The 21,522-nt window shown below is 42.0% G+C and overlaps 1 long non-coding RNA gene across 1 annotated transcript in view; it reads left to right on the plus strand.

Annotated features, from left to right (window-relative positions):
- The first annotated feature begins 616 nt into the window (after positions 1-616).
- LOC116443543 overlaps positions 617-21,522 on the plus strand; it is a 43,503-nt gene continuing 22,597 nt past the window's right edge. The window contains exon 1 of the long non-coding RNA XR_004239959.1: positions 617-1,033. This is a non-coding gene — a long non-coding RNA (uncharacterized LOC116443543). The remainder of the gene's footprint in view (positions 1,034-21,522) is intronic.

Raw genomic sequence — 21,522 nt, forward strand, 5'->3', positions numbered from 1 at the left:
CTGCAATACAATAAATAGCATTAGTCTTTACTCAGTAGCAATTCCAGATTTCTGTCCATTTAGGAGCAATGGCTTTTAAATCAATAGTATAGTCTCTTCTTGCTTTGGACTGTTCTGCTAGATATTAGAGAGGTCTAGTCTGCTACACTAGAGATTAGAGAGAGTTAGGTCTGTTAGGTCCACCATAGCCCTATACAGAGCATGTGGGCAAATATAACCTTCTGTTAGTGGAAAGTGCCAGGCACAAATTCTGAACAGAATGTGAAAGTGCTGTTCTTAAACTTGGCAAAACATACTGGAAGGTATTATATGTGTGAAGCCAAATGAAGATCTATATGCTTAATTTTGGAAGTCAGCTGAAATGCAAGCTGAAGTCTCACCCCTGAGTTTCAGTGTCGTGAGAAGAAGGATATGCCACCTGTATCATATAGAAGAAAGGCTGAAGTCTACACTGAAGTGACACTATGAATAGTCAGTATTTAGTAGCGGCTATCATACAGTGAGAGATACTGGGATTTTCCCTAGTCTAGATATGGGAGCTAGGAGGACTTAAGAGAGAAGTAAGTGGAGCCTCTTAGAGCACCCTGATCACTGGCAGATGCTGCCTCAGCTGGTTGCCACTGTAGCACTAAATGCAAGCTGTCAGTGTCCTGTCCAGGGGACTGATGTGCCAGCATGGCATTTGTTATGAGGCCAAGGATTTTGCTAATGAGATCAAGGTATGAAGTTACTGTAAGATGAGGATTAGACCATTGACACCTCTGCTTCTGCTTTGACTATTAACCCATAGGGAGGGGAACTGTGGGGGAAATTTCTTGCACACAGTATCAGTGGAAAGTCTCTCTTCCCCCCTACTGCATTAGATACCTTTCTGGCTTCAATGAATCCTGAAACTCAAAGAAAGACTTGACCACAACTGCAAGGACACATCTGCTCTGTACTGGAAGCCAAGGAAAGCCATTAATCATTCAAGATTTGCTGAAGTGTTTATGAACTGAGCACTCCTGAACCAGAACAGACTTTCTAGAGAAAGGTAAGTTTTCTTTTGTTGCCTTCTTTATGGAAGTTTTTTTGCACTAACATCCAATTTATGTAAGTTCTTGATGCTCAGCCTTTCTGTAGCCATCTCCTACAGAAAATGGAACCTCCTCCTACTGTGTAGTGATAACAGTAAGGGTAGCACTTGATGGTACCTACAAGACTGATGAAACGAACAGTGAATAACAGTATCTATGAGTTTCCTTCATGTCCCTTATTGATGTGACTGGCATATAAAATGTTCAAAAGGGATATTGGTCTTTATAAAAGACAGCCTTTTTCTGTGAGAGTTCTTGTAGTCTCCTTTTGGTTTAAAGAAAAACATAGAACTTCTTTATTAGTTGGAGGAGAAAGTAAAAATCATCATAGTCCACTCAAGTGAATATTCTGGAGAACCAAAGTTTCCATGTTATTATAAGAAGATAAGCAATGTCTTTCTGCAGTGTGCAGCAGGACTCTTATTTAACTTACAATAATAGAACTAAAGCTCCTTAGAAGTTATTTTTAGCAGTGGATATTTAACAAGGTTCTTCTTACATAATTATATACCTAAGCTGTCCAACACTGACAGATGCTGACACGTAGGAAATTATATAGTAAAGCCAGTGACCATCTTCCATTAGAAAGGCAATTATAGCTACACGTTCAGAGATTTTTAAACCCAGGATAGGTTATGGTTATCCTCTAGTCCAACCTCCTGTGTGACACATCTACAAATTTTATTGCAGTACCTCATGAATTTTCCTGTCCATAATAAAGGACAGCTTTTAGTCTTTCTGTAACTACTGTGAGATAGACAATTCAGTTCATTGTATTCAATCCTTATGTCCTTCACAGTTTAGAGAAAATATATGCCCCAAACTTGAATTTTGTCCAGCTTTGGCTTCTACCTAGTGGATTTTATTATGCCTTTTACACTAGATATGACACCTACAGTTAAAATTTTCTTTCTCATAGTTGTAATAGTTACTCTACCATCTGGGTGCCTGTGAGCTGTGATCATATTACTTCTTAAACTTCTCTGGGATAAATCAGATTAAACTTCTTTAGTCTCAGTCTGATTTCCAGACCACAGATCATTCTTGTAGCTCTTTTCTGAATCCTTTCCAAATTTTGAATGCGTTTTGTAAAGTCTGGATGCCAGAACTGCATGTGGTATTTCAGCAATATTCTCACTAGAGCTATTCACTGACTCTTTCAAACTCCCCTGCTTATTTATCTAAGGATCAGAATTGCTCTGGAGGGTCATGTTCAACTGATTATCTAATGTGACCATGAAGTTTTTGCAAAGTTAATTGTATCTGAATCGCTGGTTGTAGCTTAAAGTGTGACATAAAGCTTTTGTTGCAAGATGTATGACTCACATTTGGTTCTGAAAATGCAATTAATAGAAATGACAAGGAATTAATCCTTATAACAAAGTTGTTCCCCCATCACTTTTATCATCCTACATCCCTTTGGTGTTGTCTCAAACTTCTACCACGGTTGTTTTGGTTTTGTCTACACTGTTGGTATGTGACAGAAGTAGCCGACATGAAGAATAGAACCCCCTCTAGACTCCAGATGGAACACCTCGCTGAATGAGAGTGATTCTGCTTAAAATACTTCTAGAAACACATTCATTAGACAGCTTTTAAGCCATTTAACACTAATGGATTGTGATGTGGGAGGGAGTTAAACACCTTATAAGATCTAAATATTTTTCCTTTTTGCATCTACTCCTGTCAGCCAAGCTGGCAATCTTCACCAAGACAGTAATCAAGTCCTGCAGGTTTACAAATGTTATTAACGACTGCTGTTTAACATCATCGCTAATTGCCAGTGGAACAGTAACTATCAAGTGAGACTGAATATATCGTCCTGCTTCCTTCTGAATCTAAACCAGAAACATTTGTCAAGTACTTCTCCATTTCCCACATTATGAATGATAATTTTGCTATTCTTTACTAGTATTGGATCTGTCCCATACAATCCAAAACCAGCTCTTCCACCTGAAAATGATGCTTCTCTGGAACTTGTTGAGAGAATGTATCTGTTTCAACTGTAACATTGGCAGAAAACCTTCCTAGTTTGGTAGGGGAATTGCAGGGAAGGAGAAAGCGAGTCCTACTCTGGAGATGCCTGATGTCAACTTCTCAGCTTTCTCCAATTCTGGTGGGAGACTGTCTGTGTGGGGGCTTCCATGGTGGGGTGAGGCGAACAGACATGCTTGTACATCGGTTCACATGATGATTCTAGCACATTGGCTGGATATGTGCCTTCCGATGGGTTTCCTTTCAGAGCAAAGGCCCCAGATGAGGCAGCTCCCCCAGAACTGGCTGAGTGCTTCAGCCTCCGTCCCAAGCCTGCGTCACATGCGAGAGCTGATCGATCTGCCAGTGCTTAGGAGGTTTCCCTGGGAAGTGCATCCCCAGGTTCAAGTCCTTGCTCTGATTTGGAGTGGTTCCCTGGCCGCCAAGCTGCACCGGCCATTTCTCTTTCTTCCAATGAATACTTAAATGAAATCAGCTTCAAATCAGACAGAGCAAGAACTTGAATCTGCAGCTCCCTTTTATCTCCCAGGAACTTCCTAACCACTGGACTGCATACTCTCATTCTCTGTAGCTTGGTTTATATGTAATTATTTACATGAAGTGGAGAGGTTCCAAGGAGATGGGGGCAGAAGTGAGAGAGAGTTAACTAAAGGAGTGTGGGGGGCAGGGAGAAAACCTGGCCATCCCTGGCCTTCTGGTGGAGGAGTCCAAGTTGCCGTCTCTCTCCTGTCTGGCAGTGCTTGGGAGCTGGGAGCCAAGTTTTCCCCTCCAGAGGGGAATCACCGAGGCACTGGCCTATTTGTTGCTTGGCCCCTATTGTCTTTCCTTTCTGGGCCTTACGTGTGAAAGTTTTGGAAATACAGTGGTTTTGTTCTGATATGTAATGAAAACAGATTTAAAAAACTTAAAATAAAAACCCTCTTTCTTATTTCTCCTTCTGAATTATGAAACAAAAATTCTTGTTTCATGGCCAGCCCCGAGTATCAAATCTGAGAGGCAGAACTTGCAGCAGAAAGACCTATGAAGTCTTCTCCCTAATAGACAGAGACTTTCTGGACTATGCTCATGCTTAGGTTGAGGTATATTCTTTCATTCATCCCCTTTAGTCGTGCTGTGGAAACACAGCTTCTATCATTTCAGCCCAGTCCACTTCCACACCTCCATGTTCCCAGCCTTGTGCCCAGTCTCTTGCTGAAGGATAGATCAGAATGTATCACAGAGAGTTGTTTAATGAAACACAAATCAAATCTGGCCCTTCTGTATGTTCACTATGCACCAACCATCTGGTTCAGACATGCACTTTCTATTTGGAAGTGCTACTTTTAGGAATCTCTCTGTAGGTTGTGGGGGACAATTCTGCAGGAGGAGACACAAGATGTGGAAGAGAAACAGCTTGAGGACACCATTCTTCCCATTGATGGGTGTTGGCAGGCCAGGCCTGTGGTGCATATTCACAGCTTTGATGCACTAAGGCAGGTCAGCTCGGCCCAAAGGTGAGCCACCAGCCCCAAAGCCACTGACTGGGATGCTGAGTAAGCACCCATGGTGCAGCACTTTTCACATCACCATTGCAGCTCTTGATGTAGTGAAGTTGGATTTGCACAGTGAAGAAAGAGTTCCTATTGCCAGAAACTTGAAACAGGATATTTGAGGGTCTCTCAAAGCAACACAAACCATCCTATGCAGTGGCTTCACTGACTTTTGGGACTTTTCATTGTAGGTTACAACTTTCATGTTTCACACTGCAGTAACCATTAAGGCTGCAAGTCTATTCCTGTCTCTCTGTATTTTGAAGAATACCAAAGGTTTTCAAAGGTATTCAGAGTGCTGACAGCACTGCTCTACCTTGCCTATAGCAGAGACTGAAACACTGTGCTGAAAAACTTATCATACAGAGGTGCCCAGCAGCAAATATCTGCAATAGGAGCTGCATCAGTTCTTTCGTTTTGATTTTTTCCCCCTGCTTTATTCCCTCCCCAGAGTCTCTACTCTCTTCCCAAATGCATTCTTCTTGCTTATCCTTGTTCTACTAAATTGACTTGTATTAGTCTATTTAACTGAATTTTCAGTACCACACACACCTTTTGAACACTTACTTTAAATATGTCAAAAGATATTTTTCTCACAAAAATACTTCTTTTATTTTACATGGCTGATAAGGGTATAGAAATAAAATTGCTGAGTCAACCTTGACAAGATGAGTTAAACAGAGTTTTGAGTCTACTGTGAAGAAGGTGCACTAAAAAGGAAAAGTTGTAAGATCATGTTTCTTAACTGCAGGGCCATTTTCACTCACTGAAAGAACTAGATGGAGTTTTCAGTTTGCACTAAATAAAGATGGTTACAGTGAACTCACTGTAACTCAGTATCATGGAGTAGGGAGGTTGCCATGGATGACCTACACTGTTAATCTTGAGGGACTCTTTTTCCTTCATAGTTATTGTAGCAATGCCATAAATCTGGCATTGCTTTGAATAAATGCTGGTATAATGCTCTGGGCACAGTAGGTGGTGTGCATGATCCTTGGTGACAGGGGTGATGTTATCATGAAATCCATCTTGTCCAGGCCTGTCTCACATCCCTAAACTTTCAGGACTGGTAGCAGGTTTTGCTTGGAGACAGTTATTTTAGCAGCAACATAGAAGGGTTGCCTTGTGAAAGCTGCCCTTATTCTCAATGTCTCCATGCACCTTCAGTATAGTGAGTGAGTTATGCTGCATCCAATGCAGAACGACTGGAAATCAAACCAAACAACTCAGACTTGGAGGCTGATGATTTGGTTCCAGGCATTGTTTTATTACAGAGGAAGAAGCAAATGAAAATTTCACTTTTGTGCTGAAGGCATCCTGTAGCCTGGTTAGTAGAAACCTTCAGTGCATAAATCAAAGCTTAGCTCAAGCAGAAGGTTAGCTTTGCTATTGAGTTTTAATATTTATAAATGCTTTTTGCAGCTTAAATTATGTCAGCCTCGATATTTATGGAACTGTGGAAGTGCTGAGTCAAAAGCATTCACATTAATAAGGAAGTGCTGGGAACCACTGGGCTGATGCCAGTGTCGACCAGTGTTATTAAGCTAAGAAGTTCTTTGGCATGGCTGAGCTAGGGAAGATATAACCAAATTTATCTCTTGTGGATAGTCATTTGATTCATGGCTTCTGATTCATGTCTTTGTCTTGGACTGAAACTACCAACTTTCTTATCAACCAGCTAAGAAAAATTGATTTTTTTAGAAAGGTTTGACCATATTTTCAAGAAGGGCCACTCATTTATCAGGAATGTATCTTAGTAGCAGCCAGTGCCTTACAGATACGTTACTGGTTTGCATCTTGCTGGACACACCTCCTCTGACTGGTGAGAGTTTAAATAGTGAGATTTATTTCTCTGAGGCCCTGCACAGATTAGTGAAGCACTACAGCTGCACTCTTGTACTAGGGGGTACCTGGTAGAGATTGAGTGGTCACAACTCTGCCTTTTTTCCATGTGGTGCTGCTGTGAAGATTTGGGATCCTGGGCAAGTACAACAGTTAATTTGCTTTGCATGTCCCCAGGTGGTGCACTAAGAGAAAGATGTCTCCCATGTATCTTTGGCATTTCCTCATCAGAAAAACATAAGAATATGAAGAGAAGTGGTTTCACCAGCGTAGCTTTATGTAAAATAAAAATTTTAAACATAAAAAGTGACCCTTTTTCATTGTTGCTGGTGATTAATATGGGATTTCTTCCTTGGCATGGGAGATGTCTATTTACTTATTAGGGTTGCTATAAAGCAGCTGCAGTTTCTGGGTGACAGGCAACTTACTGCTCCCTTTTGGATGCACCTCCATCGTTGCCCACATGTGTTTTTCAGCAGTCACAAAGCTTTGTGGCAGGATGCAGTAGAAGGTATTATTATTGCAATTTTGTAACGCAGCTATGGTCACACATGACTGGGGCAGATGGAAGCTCTCTGAGGTTTTTCTATTAGTGTTTTGAAGGTGGTATACTCCCTAACATACTCTGCATGTCTCAGCCAGAAACATCCAAATAAGAAATTAGGAATATCAGTTTTACCTAAGCTAACTGAACAACCATTTAAAGCAAGTCTTACTGGTCACCACATGGATATGTCTAGAAAACCACTTTCACAAGACGACCCTGAAAGGCTCACTAAAACCTCAGGGGTTTGTGTTTGTTTTCTTTTTCCCCAGTGGTACATAGCATTTGGCTGAAGAGGCTTGAAAACACTGTGGGTTTGGGCCTTCTTTACACTTAATACATCCTCGGGTCCCTCCACCCTGCCAGGAAGTTCCTGGGCAAATAGACTGTGTGTCAGATGAGCAGGGAAAGAGCATAAACTTTATTGTTATAACTTTTAAGCAGAGATTTGTTTGGGAAGGGAGGAAGCCCAGTGTTCTGGGGAGAACAAAAAAGAAGTTTTGGTGAAGTGGTATTTGCCACAATTACCAGGGAAGACTTCTGGGGTTGGATTCAGCTGTTGTGTGGATGGGTGCAAGTACAGGCTAACTGCTGATTACAGCAGAGTCGTGCCAGATGTGTATCAGCCTATGAGAATATGCAGTTTCACTTACAGCTTTTTTATTCCTGCTCATGGCAGGCTGCTTTTTCTCTTCTTTCAGCTTTCTCTTGCTAATGTTTGTGATGAACAGTCGTCTGCTCCTTGTAATTGGAAGGCCATTACAAGCCATGGATGCCATTGTTGCGGTAAACCACTTCCTTCTCATGGCTCTTACGTCCTTGCTTTGTAAGAACCGAAAAAGCTCTGTTTGGCATCTGAGAATAGGATAACATCAAGCTTCTGCATCTGTCCAACTGAGCATCTGCAGGGTTTAGTGTGCAGATGCATTTAACCTGGCCTGGCACATTATCTCTGTCCCTAGAATGGCCTGGGATGCAATTGGATGTCAAATCCCCATACATTACACAGACTCAAGCAGACTACTGCAGTTTGCCACAAGCTTGGATTGTCTACTCACTTTAAAAAGAAATGCTAGGATTTTGCTTTGTGAAACTCATCACACCCCTTACAATGCAAATCATACAACAGAAACATAGAACGGGCTGGGTTGGAAGGGACCTTAAAGATGATCTAGTTCCAACTCCCCTGCCATAGACAGGGACACCTTCCACTAGATGAGGTAGCTCAAAACCCCATTCAACCAGTGTTGCAGTGGCTAAGTCCACTTTACACCGCCCAAGTTACCCTAAAAGTGATCTCTCCCTACAACTCTGTGCTAGAAAGTTCTCCCTTTGTCTAGATTCTGCTGGTCACTGGCCCTCTCCCCCTGCCCATTCCTTCTCCCATTGGCCCTGTTATGTCACTCAACCTTGCCTCTGCCCCCTAGCCCTTAGACTATTGGTTTTGGATGCTCTGCCCGCCTTTGGGAGCTTTCGGGATAAAACTGGCACGGGCGTTCAGTTCTTGGTTCTTCTTGCCTCCGTTCCCTTGGGGGTGTTGCCATTAAACACCTCGGAACTGCACGCAGAGAACCCCTCTTGCCTCTCTGTCTCCAGTTCGTGCACAGACTGTGTGTGTGAGCGGCTGTTCGTGACCACCTGCGAAGGTGAGATTGTGTGCACACGTAGGTGCTGGCAGAGTGTTGCCTAAGCGGTCCACGAGGGACCCAGCAGGGACAAACATGCCCTCCAAACATGTCCACCAAAGCTCTCATTCAATAAACCAGGCCTTGAACACTTCCAGGGGTGTGGCATTCACCACTTCCCTGGACAGCCTGCTCCCGTGCTTGACAACCCTTTTGGCGAAGAAATTTTTCCTAATACCCAAACTGAATCTCCCCCAGTGTGACTTGAGGCCATTTTCTCTTATCCTATTTTCTGTTACTTGGCAGAAGAGACTGAACCTCACGTCACTAAAACCCCCTTTCAGGTCCTTGTAGATGAGCCATGCTGTGAGCTCTGTGCTGACAACCAAACAACCCAGTACACAAATGCATCAGGAGAGCGTCTGTAGGACATCTGCTCTGCTCCTGCCAACTCCCAGAGCACATTAGCTCCCTGGCCCTTCAAAGCATGGGCACAAGCCCTTGAACAGAGTTTGCAGTGACACAGGGACTCACCCAGCAATTATAAGCCCATTTTACTGAGTTGCTCAATAGAGCTTCAAAACATTAAACTGTCTTCTAAAGACTCTTTAAGAGCAGTTATGGGCTGCTCATGTGGTCCACAGATCACAGCACAAAAGCTGTGCTGCTAAGATAATATTTCAGTTCCCCAAAACACAAGTGACGGGGATACATCAACCTGCTGAAGGCTGGTCAAGCCTCAAAGACCATTCGAGTGAAATTAAATGACACTAACGCTTTGCTTTGGTTCTCGGCAGGGTTTATCTCACCTCCCTGATTTGTGGAAGGGTTGCATGAGTAAGGAAATGAGGCTGACATAAATGGAAGATCTGTCCCTGGGTCCCAGTCAGTGTTAACTATGTTGCCCGCACTTGAGTTTCTCCCTTCCGGTTCATCCATCTTGAGTGTCGCCTTAGGCCAGGCAGTGAGGTGTCCCTCTCCTTCATCACATGGCACCCCTGGGGCTCACTCTCTCTTTCTAAATCCTGGGAGAGCTGAATCACACTACTGATTCCCTGTAGAGCATGGAAAAGTGTTCCTGCTAGTGCTAGGCACACAGGGAGAGCCCTGGCAAGACAAGACAGGGCTGCTAGCACTGGAATGGCATTTGTGTGTGTGCACCTTCTGACAAGGGTATATTGTAAGGTGATGAGTGGCCCTTAAGTGAGCAGGACCCTGGACCAGTCATCCGTAGCTAAACCACAACTGATTATAACTTACAGAATGCAGTTTAGAGGTAGCACTTAATTTAATGGCATGTGCTAATTGTTAGTCATGTTGACTTTACAATGCAGGCAACATTTCATTGATGCTCTTAAAAAGAAGGGTAAATAAAAGGCAAGCATAAAGCCCAATGTAGCAAGACTAATTCTGCAGAATGGGTGCTGGCTTTTTCATTTCACCAGTGGAAGTCTCTAAAATAAACAGAACAACCAATTTAAAGCAGATGCATGGAAGAACAATCAGGTTTCGTCTCTGGTTTTAATCTTTTTAAACCACAGTGTTTGGTTCTCAGAGCTCAAAGGAACTGCAGACTGAATCAGAAGTTTGCTATAAGTTAGCAGCTTGGAGGAAGCAGATTTGTGGCTGTATAACAGGGAGAGATGAAACATCCCTGTTTAAATAGCTAAATTATAATAAAATATGCAAGTGATGGAATCTGGAGACAAATGAACATCCAGAGTTCCTGGTTGTGAACTTGTTATCAGCTACAGCTTGGGGACAATAGAGCAAAGCAGTAAATGGCGAGCTCAAGCACTGCTTCTTAAGTGATGAAACAGTAAATTCACAATTTTTTTTGGTAGTTCCTATCCTGTGTGCCACAAAAAATGAAATGTGGAGTAAATCAATGTTGTGTGAAAACAGGGTTTTATTACTGAGGAGTAGTATGATCGCATTTTTACTTCTCTTGGTGATTTTTGGGAGGGACTACATAACAAAGTAGCAGATACAAAAAAAGCCCTCTGGAAAGCCACATGGGTCTGATTTCCCATTTCCCTGCCCACTGTGTCATCATTTACCTCAGAGGCTTTGCATAACTGTGTGTGACTACCCACAGCTTCTGATCTCGTGAGACTGAAGTCATTCTTCAAACAGCAGTCAGCTTTTAAGGACTTGGTGGAGGGGGAAATGATGCTGGGCAGGACAGCTAAGCTAAGACAAAGAAATGTTTTTCAGACAGGGGAGAGAATGCTAGAAATTCTCTGGGGACCGGTCTTGTGACACTGCTGCAGACAAGTTTTCAAAGCTGTGGGTGAGGTGGGTGCCTCTTGCCAGCCTTGCTCAGACAAGCAAAGCAAAGCAATGCAGGGGTGCTTACCTGTGTGTGTTTGCACAGGGTTACCAGGACACTTGCTGATAGCATAAAAAACCCAAAATGGTGCTGGAGGGAAGTTTCGCAAACTTATTGCAACCTCGGTAGGGTCATCTGTTTTGGTTTGGTTTTCTTTCATGCAGCTTGAAGTGAAAACTTAGACATTTCCCCACTGGCAAGTGTGAGCTTCAAAATCTTTAAGACTAAATCACCCTTGGTCCCAGGCTGCATTGCAGAAGGGCTGTGACATCCCATTGCTTGGTGTGAGGGTGACCAACCACCTGTGCTGAGGAGAGCACCATGGGCAGAGGGGAGACAGAGATCAGGCTGTGCCCACAGGTGTTGCCCTCAGCAGCAGTGCCCGTATGGATTTGGAAAGGCAGGTTATTTTACCTCTCTTTGCCATGTTTTGTGTTGCTGATGCGGAATCTCCCAGATACAGGGGGAGATATGAACGAGAGAGGCGATGTTGTGGCTGCAGCAGGCAGGGAGGGATGCAGCTCAGGAGAACATGCCTAATGCAATGATAAGGACTGGAGTGCTTTGTTTTACGGTAGGGTCTAATCCATTACTTAGCAAAAGTGTTTTCTCTCATTTTGCAGTCTTCCTCATGTTTCTGCTTCCTTCTTTGCCTTTTTTTCCCATTATGAGTTATTTATCTTTAAGTAATTTCTCTTAAGGGCCCCTGTAAGTAGGCATTATGTAGCAGTAGAATCTGCAGGCATCTATGGCATGGTGCCTGGTGAACCACCACTAGAGCTCAGAAAAGACATCTACCTTGTCATGTTCACTGAAGGCTTGTATCCTAATGCAAAAGATCCGACTGATCTTTTTTCTCCTTGGATTTACAGTTCCAGACTGTGAGATCACAGGACAGCCTGATATTTGTTAAAATTTCCAAATGTGGAGAGAGTACCTCCCTCCCCCTCTTGCTACTCACATATGTGTAATTAATTTGTGTTCACAGCTTCCCATTCTGATCTCCAGCCATTTTTTACAACGGCCGTCCTCCTCCCCCTTCTCCACTCCTTATGTGTAGCTTCAGCATGCTTTGGTCTATTTCTGTGTAAAAACACTCAAAAACAGCACCAGAAATTATGAAACCACTTAAGCCTTCAGATAAAAAAAAATCCAGAACTGTTTATATTCACAAATGTTACCTATTTAAACAGTTTTTGCAACTATTGCTTCCTCTGGTAGCAAGTTTAATTTAAAAAATTTTGAATTTAATTCCAGAAGGATAAATAGGACAGCAGATATTTACAGAAGAATTGGATTGTTGTTATGAAAAGAGAATTTTCTCCACAGCCTTCCAAATGGGATCTAAACAACATCTTACAAAAGACTAAAACAAAATCTATCAGTCCAGCACAGAAAAAACAGAACCCCAAGCATTCTTGTAATAACAAAACACTACCGATAAACAGACTAAAGACTGCAGGGCCATTTTTCTACCCTCTATTTCTGCTGTATCCTATTAAGCTCTTTCTGCAGCACAATGAGAGTCAGTGTTATAAAATGGGCAACTAAATTCTGCATAATATATGTTTAAATGCATTAATTAAGAAAATACATGTGCTTTGCTGGTAGAAAAGAATCTTAGTCCCTAAGAAGCATAGAAGAAAGGTGAAAATGTGGGATGATGAGCAAGTTGTCCAGCCCAGAGCTTGCATGCTGCAAGCCTGTCCCTGTAGGCTCCCTTTGAAACAGCAGAAAATGCTCCAGTGCTGGCAGGAGGCAAGCAGCCATGTGGATGTTTGCATATTTTGATGGACGTGATGACAGCCTTGGCAAATGATAGGAGCTTTACCCTGAGTCCTGCTGAGAAATACCAGTAGTGAAGGACTGCAGTATTCAGATGCTACATGAATTCATTTCTCATCTTCTTTAGAAGCAATTAATGCAACTAAAGACAAGCCTGTCTTCCTGGTTAGGTAAAATTGGAAGGAGAGTAAAAGTCATCACAACTTCCAAAGCAATGGGGTGCAAAATCAGTTTGCACCTTTTCCTGGCTACAGCAAACTGCAATGATTTATTGATGGATTCCACCCCCATATTTCAATGTTAAATTCAGTTTTCTGCTTGTTTTCCTTCTCTAGGAACTGAAGTATCAGACTGATTAAAATATGAGAAAATATACAAGAGATGTTTTATTTAGGCAGCTCTTCTATCAGGAGAGAAATAAATGGAAAAGAAAAACAGTAAAAAGTCTGACAATTTATCATCACACAACTATGAGCACGATGATACATAAAAATAGTTTGACAAAAATTAAAATGCCCTTTTATCTCTGGTGATTTTGACCACTTGCAAAGTCTTTAGGCATCCATAAAGTGTGGCCTTGTCATTAACCCAATGTGCCTTTGACAGAGAGAGGAGTGTCTTCATTGTAAAGGCATTTGACCATCTTACACTCAGGGCTGATCCTTGTTGCACCTCATGACATCATTCCAAATGTTTTAGTGGTTACCAACTGTTTTGCTGGACAGTAAAGGAAGCTGATCAAAGCTCAGCTCCACAGACATGTTGATGATATCTACTTTTTGTAGAGCTTCCCCCTAACCAAGCCCTGCATTCTCCTCCAGAATCAACATGGGCATATGCGCCACAGGTCTGCAAAGGGAAATGGCTTTGGATTATTTTTTTTCCAAGGAACTACCTTGCTCTGAACATACCTTTGTCCTAAGCACAACAAGAACTAAGTGCTAAATATTGCAGCATGACACCCTGCTTCTGCTGGAACAGACTTCACAAAGGGAAAGGAGGGCCTTGGCATTCTGTGCATTCCTTGTTTGCAGTCAGGTCAGCTTAAAAAGATAAAGTGCAATCTGCTGCTTGCTATCCGTCATGAGAAATGAAGCCTGATAACTTCAGAGTGATGTTTAGCTTGTCATTCTTGGGGCATTACACTGAGTTAGGAGTGCTAGAAGAAGGGATTTATTTCCTTCTCTCTCTCTTACCGTAATAAGTCTCAGATTAATAATGCTGCAGGCTTCAAAGTCTGTTTTGTTCATGGCTGCTGGCTGGGGAACGGGCAAAAACAAAGATCAGATTTACAATGATCTGGGCATTAAATCCCTTCAAAAAGTGTCTTTTGGCACCATGGTGAAGAGCTATTAATGGCATTCCTGGATGACTGCAGAAAAATAACAAGTTTTTATAAATGGCTATAACATCTTGGATTAGCTACCTGACAAATAGGTGTTTTCAGTTGATTTAGGGCCCAGATCTCCCTTCTGCCATGGCCTTTTTCCATTGCTGCTTTATAGGAGCATAAAAGGGAATCAGGACCCAGTTTAAATGGGAATGAGGCTTTTGGGATGCAGCCGCCTTCTTGGAAAATAAGGCAGTGTGGATCAACCATGCCCAGAAATAAATGGGAACCAGCAGGTGCAACATTTGATTGCATCTGCAAATACAGCACATTAAAAAAAAGAAAACAAAAACAAAAAACAAAAAAATGCCAAAAAAGTTAAAAATTCTAGAGAAAAAAATAGTAGGTGAAGCTGGGGACTCTGGCTGGCTCAGAGTAAAAAATATCTCTCAGGTGTGAGTATCCGAAGTATAGGAGCAGACTGCTGTGTTAACCTCACCACTTGCTAATGGCTGACCTTCCTGGAAGAGGACCACTCGCTGCTTTTCCCAGATCAGTCAGACAGAGTTTTAAAAATCATCCTGGAGGTTTCATTTTCAAGCTTGCTTGAGTTCTTTTAACTTTAGAGACATCATTCCTTGTGTCTAAATATAGGGAAGTGTGTTGCAACATCAAGAACCGTTTGCTGAAGCTTTTCCTGTGACTCACACGTGTGCTGTTTAGGTTACTACATTCATTGCAAGTGCCTGCTCCAGACAGAAATGGCAACGAGGGTTGCTTAAACCAATTCAAACTTTTCAGCTTTGCAGAACATCATCCAGCGTGTTGCTGGGGTGTTAGGTGCTGACTCTGGGAAGCATCACTCCCTGCTAACAGGGCAGTGAGGGCAGTACTAGGTATGCCGGTAGTAGTTTTCTGAGTAGACAGATATTGAGAGCAAGCAAGAGAAGTGGGTAGGGAATGAGCTGTCTCAGAATTTAAACCTTTCCTTTTATGTTTTGCAGCATCCAGAGATTTCAAAGCCCTCGGGGATAACCAAAAAGGAAGAGGGAGCAATATCATGCAACTCCTTCCTTTTTTTTTTTTTTAAATTCCCAAATGATGCTGGCCAGGCAGAGCAACCTTTTCATTAGAGGAAAAACTGAATTTTTGAATGTGATCTGTGTACATGCAGTGAAACAATTTATTACCAAAAAGCACATGTGGTCCAACAAGCCAATTATTTCAGCAGAGGACACATAGCAGACCAGAGTAGTCACGGGAATTAGGAAATTAGGACACAGTTCAGAGGGGAAGTTCTGGTATTGCCCGTGGCTGAGTGACAGCAACTGGGAAGAGCAGCCTAAGGTCACAGAATGGTCAGTTTTCTAAAGAAGGACATGCCAGAAGCACAAAGCCGGGCAAGACTTACTGAGTGCACCCTCAAAAGATTCTCTGCTGCAGGAATTCTTAGTGGGGGGTAAGAAATTTCTTGCCTCGTCTTACTGGAAGAGGTGGGAAGCAAGGACGTTTGTGGGAATAAAATGCACTGCCTTGATCTGATCATTCCCTCATGTCACTTGTGGGTCCTGTCTAATCCTTTTCTCTGGCAATGTTGTTGTCCATCTGTGTTTATTTCTACTCTGAGTGTCCCATCGGCTTTTAAATTTGTGGATGTGCTCCAGATTCAGTGATGAATTTGGATTTTATGATATTTATATCTCCACCCTTCCTTGACTGTTGCATAAGATTTCATGCTGGAATTTTTAACCCCAGGTTTTTAAAGAGTTGTCATTGATTTAGGGGAGGAAAAAAAAAGAGAGCTTGCTTTCTTTTAAAAATGTAGAGAGGAATAAAGTTTAGGAGGTGATTAACTTTTAACTGTTTTCAAGAGAGCTCACAGACTGTGAGATCTGTGAAGTATGATGGGATGAAAACATTTTCCTATGAAAGTAAGTTGTTGCAATCAGGAAAAGAAGTGTGGAACAAACCCCAAAGGAACATGATCCTGAATTGGGGGAAGCAAATCTTTGACCCATTCCTAGCAAATAAAAATTCTGGAGCTGGTCTGTTGTTTGTATATTAGGTAGCAGAAGAGAAGAGAAAGTGAATGGAGATGGTGTTTTCCAGATGAAGTATGTCCATGTGCCAAGACAGTCTCTCTTCTGACCTCAGCTGCCCTGCAAGGAGACAAGCCGTCCCAAGCAATTTGTGCTACTGCCAGCCATGACTGCTCCAGGGCCCTTGGCAGCTTCCCTGAGATACAGGTGGAGTGGGGTTGCCCAAAAGGAGACTATCTCCCTTTCCTTGCAGCTCCCACTGCACCCTCTGTGCTCCTGGTCCTTTGGTGGCGTCCCACACCCCTGCAGTAGCAGCTGCACATCCTCCCCCCTACCACCCACCCCAGGGCTGCAGTCCCGGTTCTCCTCCCTGAGCAATCAGGGGAATGAGCTTTTACTCCTGCAGGACCATTAATCATTTCTTCCACTGAAGATAGATTTAAGAGATGAAACCATGACTAGCAGTTACAAACTTCTGACTGAATGTTTTCATTCTTAGGCTGTCACAGACCTCTATTTTTAGTCAGCTGGAATAGTGGCAGGATTATTAGCATCAGTAATTTCTGGTGTTTGTGATGCATTTTCAGAATCTTACCCAAAAGGAAGAATTCCCAAATGTTTTATTTAATCTATTAAAATAATTTAGTGAAGTTGACCTTTCATTTTTAATTTTTATGATGTTAAATTGCCAAAGCCAAGAAAACCACCAGCAATATTTATTTGGTTGCGCTTTTTTTGGTGGTTTTTTTTGGGTTTTTTTGTTATAGTAGAATATTGCAAGAATCAGACTGATCAACAGCAAAGAACAGGACTTTTTTTTTTTTAACAGTACTGAGCAAGTTGCACAATAGTTGGCATCCTTAAAGGGACTGAGCATACTTCATCTGTTAAAGAAATTAATGAAGTTTAGAGCTTAACAGTACTTTTGAGGATCAGACCTTGTATCTCTCTGCTTTAGTTTCCTTGAAGTTAGTTGCACTTTGATTAAACTCTGGGGTTTCTTGAACTTGACTACATCCTAGGGGCATTACAGGAATTCCTCTGGGATGCAAAACACCTGATTGCTTTTCCCTGAACAGGGGCTGACTGGCGAACAGGGGGTGAGGAGCAAAACAAGCAGCTCCACATGGCATCAGCTTTCCTACACAGGGTTTTTGTGATTACTCACCTTTGTGCAATACATGGTGTTTTACAAATGGCAAACACTCTGCAAGAAACAGATTTTTGTTGTTATCTATAAAGGCAGAAAGAGAAAAATGGCTACATAAGTAAGAATTAAGGATTGAATTATTGCAGCCAGATTTAATGAGAATTTGGGTCTCTATCCTCAAACATATTATTTAGTTGGATCTAATTCTTAGCTCCAGCTGGATGAAACTGTGTTTCTCCTATAAAGCTCCACATTAATTTAAACTCTGGTATAATCATACCATTTTTTGAACATTTGGTCTGGCCCAGTGGATAGTCAGTTGAAAACTCCCATTGAATCCTAAGAAATCTTGAAGAGATGGTAAGATTTGCAGTGAGAAAATGATGACTAATTGACACCCAAGTCAGGTAATCTGTTATTTACTAGAAAAATAACATAATTAAAAGGAAAAAGCACAAGAGAGCACAAGTGTGAACATGTGGACATGAGTCTGCACTTGATATTGGAGTGTTTGTAGCTTCCCCATCATTTTTCATATGATTTCCAAAGCAGAATAATTATACTTAGTGAACTGGACACAAGGAAAATATGATGCAAAACACAACAAGCAAATATTTTAAGTTAAAACTGCTTTTGCTTGATGTCTCATTTTGCTCTCAGTATGGCAAAATGTTAGACAAGGCAGCTGTCAGTAACAAAATCCTTGCTCATAAAATGGACCGGTTTTCCTCTGACTGATGACTGATGTGTATTTCATGCCATTAAAATTCCTTCTCTCTCACTTTTTACTTTTTTGTACTTTTTTGGCTGACTTTTTTTTTTTTTTTTTTAGATATTCTACCATGCTAGAATCTCTGCAGTTCATTCATTTCAGCTGCAAAGACACAATGTGATTGTCATGTGCACTCCTCTGTGGCTGGTTGCAGGTGCACAGCCTTTCTCCAGTAATTGTAAGCAAGGACATATTTATTACAAAGCAAGACTAAGTTATTCAAGGAACTCCAGTAAAAACATTAGTGACTAGCTCAAAACCACTTGAAAAGATATGTGATTATGAGTAGATGCCTTTTCTGGAACCACAACTTCAAGAACAGTTTTGACATAACTTGTGCCATGTGGCAGCATTTACTACAGGCAGAAGGCATTAGAGGCAACATTCTTGAAAGTAAATCCAGAAGTTCCTTCCAAAGAGTCCCCTTCCAACCCCACTGATTAGGGGGGGTAAATTCTCATCACACACTTTGCATTGACACCCCACACTGTTGCTTTCACTTAGATGTGCAGCCAGCGCTTTGCATTGATTGCATTTCTGCAAAGTGCTTTGCTGGGAATGGCAGAAGTAAAAACCCAGCAAATCTGGAGAAGGAGCCAGGCTATTGAAGAGTATGGGCTAATGTCAAAATTATTTTCTATGGCTGCCCCTCCCTCTTTGAGGGAAATATAAAGTAGCAGCAGTAAAATTCGAAGAATCAGCAGCAACACATAGGTGCATACCAGCAGCATGGATATTTGTCATCTATACATCAGGTGCTTAAAATACCACAAGAGACAATGCAGAAAACAATGCAGAGGGCTCACTGTTAATCCAGACTGTGGCTTCTTCACAGTTCACTGGCACTGAAAGGAGCAGCAGAAATGCCGAGGAAAATGTTGTCCACTAGAATCACAGCTTCTGTTTTACAGCCCAGGGTTTATGGGTTGCAAAACAGGCACAAAATTTCTAGCAGCAATTCAAATCACTTAGAAGTCGTTACAACATTCATACCAAAAATAATATGGGCTGGTCTACTTGGAATTTAGTTAAGCGAAATAGAGTTTTCATTCCACACAGATTTTTAACAGCGGTTTCAGAAGTCTTTCATCAGGCAGGTCCACCCCACAAAGCAGGGCACAGAGCCCTGGTCAACTTCTGAAACTCTGATCTGACTCCATAGAGCAGCATAGGGATGCATGAGGGTACTGGCTCCTGTCCCAGATGCAATATAGATGGCTGCACCCTTTTTTGAAGCAAGGCCAGTTACTAATTATATAGCATTCAGCTCTGGAAATAGGTGTCTCAGGGCTCTTTGCCTCAGTACTCCCTGCTGGGTGTAGACAAGTCTTAAATCACAGCAGAACACTGAAAAGGCACTGACTCTTGTGTTGTTTTTTTAAATTACCTTTGAAATCATGATGGGTGTGTGTATCCTTCAGTTTATTTAATTTTCCATTGAAATATATTGCTTGAGGTCCTTCATCTTATCACATTGTCCCTGTCCAACAGATGAGTCATCAAGGCTTCCTGTCTAGGAAGCAAATGGAACTATCCTGATTCACAGGCACCCTGATGTTGCAACGAGGCACATAGGCAGGTGAGCCATCACAATAGCAGATCCAAGAAGGAGCAAGGCCACCCAGGTAGGAGAGGAGAAGCAGGGCAATTTGCTCCCAGTTCCCTCTTTTCAAGGTTAGAGAAGGGACCAGTTCCTTTTGCTGCAAACCACCCTCATATAAAGCATGACCCAGTTTCAACTTTTGCTCTAGGCCTCTGCACGCTTTCCTTTTCTGTAGTTGTTTCCCCATTTTTATTTTTATTTCTTTTTCTGATTTCCCCAGGCCATCAGCACACCCACCTCAAGAAGGAGGTCTGTGGGCTGGCTGAGAGAAGCAGTGCTTGTTGCCAATGCTGCGTTAAGCTGTGCTGCAGGGCTGGGGAGGGTCCTGCCTCAGCCCCCAAAGGCTGGGAGCTGGCTCAGCTCTTGACATCTGTTCCTTTTCCGCAGTAATCACTGGGAGGGGCCTTTGCATGTCATGTCCCCTGTTACTGCTTGCAGTTTTGCAGTGTTCCCACACACATAAGCTATCTGATTATTTTAAGGGCATTCACACGTGCAGTTCCTACATTGTCTTTTATAGTGTGAACTTTTAGTCTAAGGGAATAATCTGTCTAAAATTGCTCTCAGCTTTTTACCAGTGGAGCTGAAAATACTCCTTGTGTAATTGACTGAAAGATGCTACATTTTCTGCCATTGTATTTTGCTTTCATTGGTAAAATGGCAAAATTATCTTGATTCTAGTTACACAGTTACTGCTGCCACAACATTGGCTTTGCTCCATTGATTTTACTTATTTATTCCTATGCCAATTGTTTTGGGATTCTGTTCAGTCAACAAATTTCTGACACTGAATTTCTGGTCATTTCTGCATAGTTTACTACCGAGTGTTCTTCACTAGCAGCTTTTGAAATTGCTGTTTCTATTGTTGAAGCTGTTTAGATGGGAGTTTTCTCCTTCCCAGCCAGTGTTCTCCCTCAGCTCAGTGATACAGGGAACTCCTAATCCCGTGTCTCTGTCTCTGACATCACAGCCCATTGCCATGGCAATGTCTGAGAGCTGTGCAGCCAACAACCTGGTTTTCTGCAGGAACTATGTATGTGAAAGGATGAAATCAGAGGGAGCATTAACGCTCATGGGCTGTGCACTCATGCAAATGTATGAAAAAAAAAAAGAACTGTGGAAGAATGCAAAAGCCAGAAACCCAAAAGTTACTTGGGTTTTGTGTTTAAGGTGTGGGCTTGAAGCCGAGAAAAATTCTACTTTGTGTCTATCCTAAATTCCTAGCTCTTGGTCTTGTGCTGGACCTGGGTAGCATGACTTTATCCAGCCAGCATACTGCCAGTGCCTTCTCTTCATGGATATTAAACTGGTGGTTGGCTTGGTTTGAGGTTGTTGTTATTCATGACTTTCCCGTGCTTTTCCCAGATTTAGATAGCTGAAAGCCAAGAGAACAAGGCTCAGAACAAGGCTCCTTGTCTTTTCCCCTCTAGATGTTCTGTGGCCTTAATTTTCTAGCAAACAGAAGAAATCACTAGCCTCTGGAATGGTTTGTTCAAATGATATTGCACTTTACCTTTCTTCAAGCTTTCTTCAGGTTCCCACTGAATTGAAAATATCCTGTAATGTACTCTGATTTTTAAGATAATTTATTTTACGCTGCACTTAAGTGTCCTTGTCTGAAAAGCACTATCTGTCATCTAAGGCAAAATGCTTTTGCTGAAACCTGCCCTGTTAGAACAGAATTTCCTTTGTTAAACTGCACTGATTTAATTGACTGTGCTTCAATGAAACCTATTGCAATTAGCAACATCTCATCCATAGTTAATTTATAGAAGGAAAGTCTTTAGTCACTTGTCATTTGGACATACATTATGATAGTGGAGCTGATTATGTATTACGGTTTCCTGATTCACAATACAAACTAATGTGCAATCTTTGAAAAAATTATACTTTATTTTTG

The sequence above is a fragment of the Corvus moneduloides genome, chromosome 4, assembly GCF_009650955.1.
Source record: "Corvus moneduloides isolate bCorMon1 chromosome 4, bCorMon1.pri, whole genome shotgun sequence".
Taxonomy (NCBI): Eukaryota; Metazoa; Chordata; class Aves; order Passeriformes; family Corvidae; genus Corvus; species Corvus moneduloides.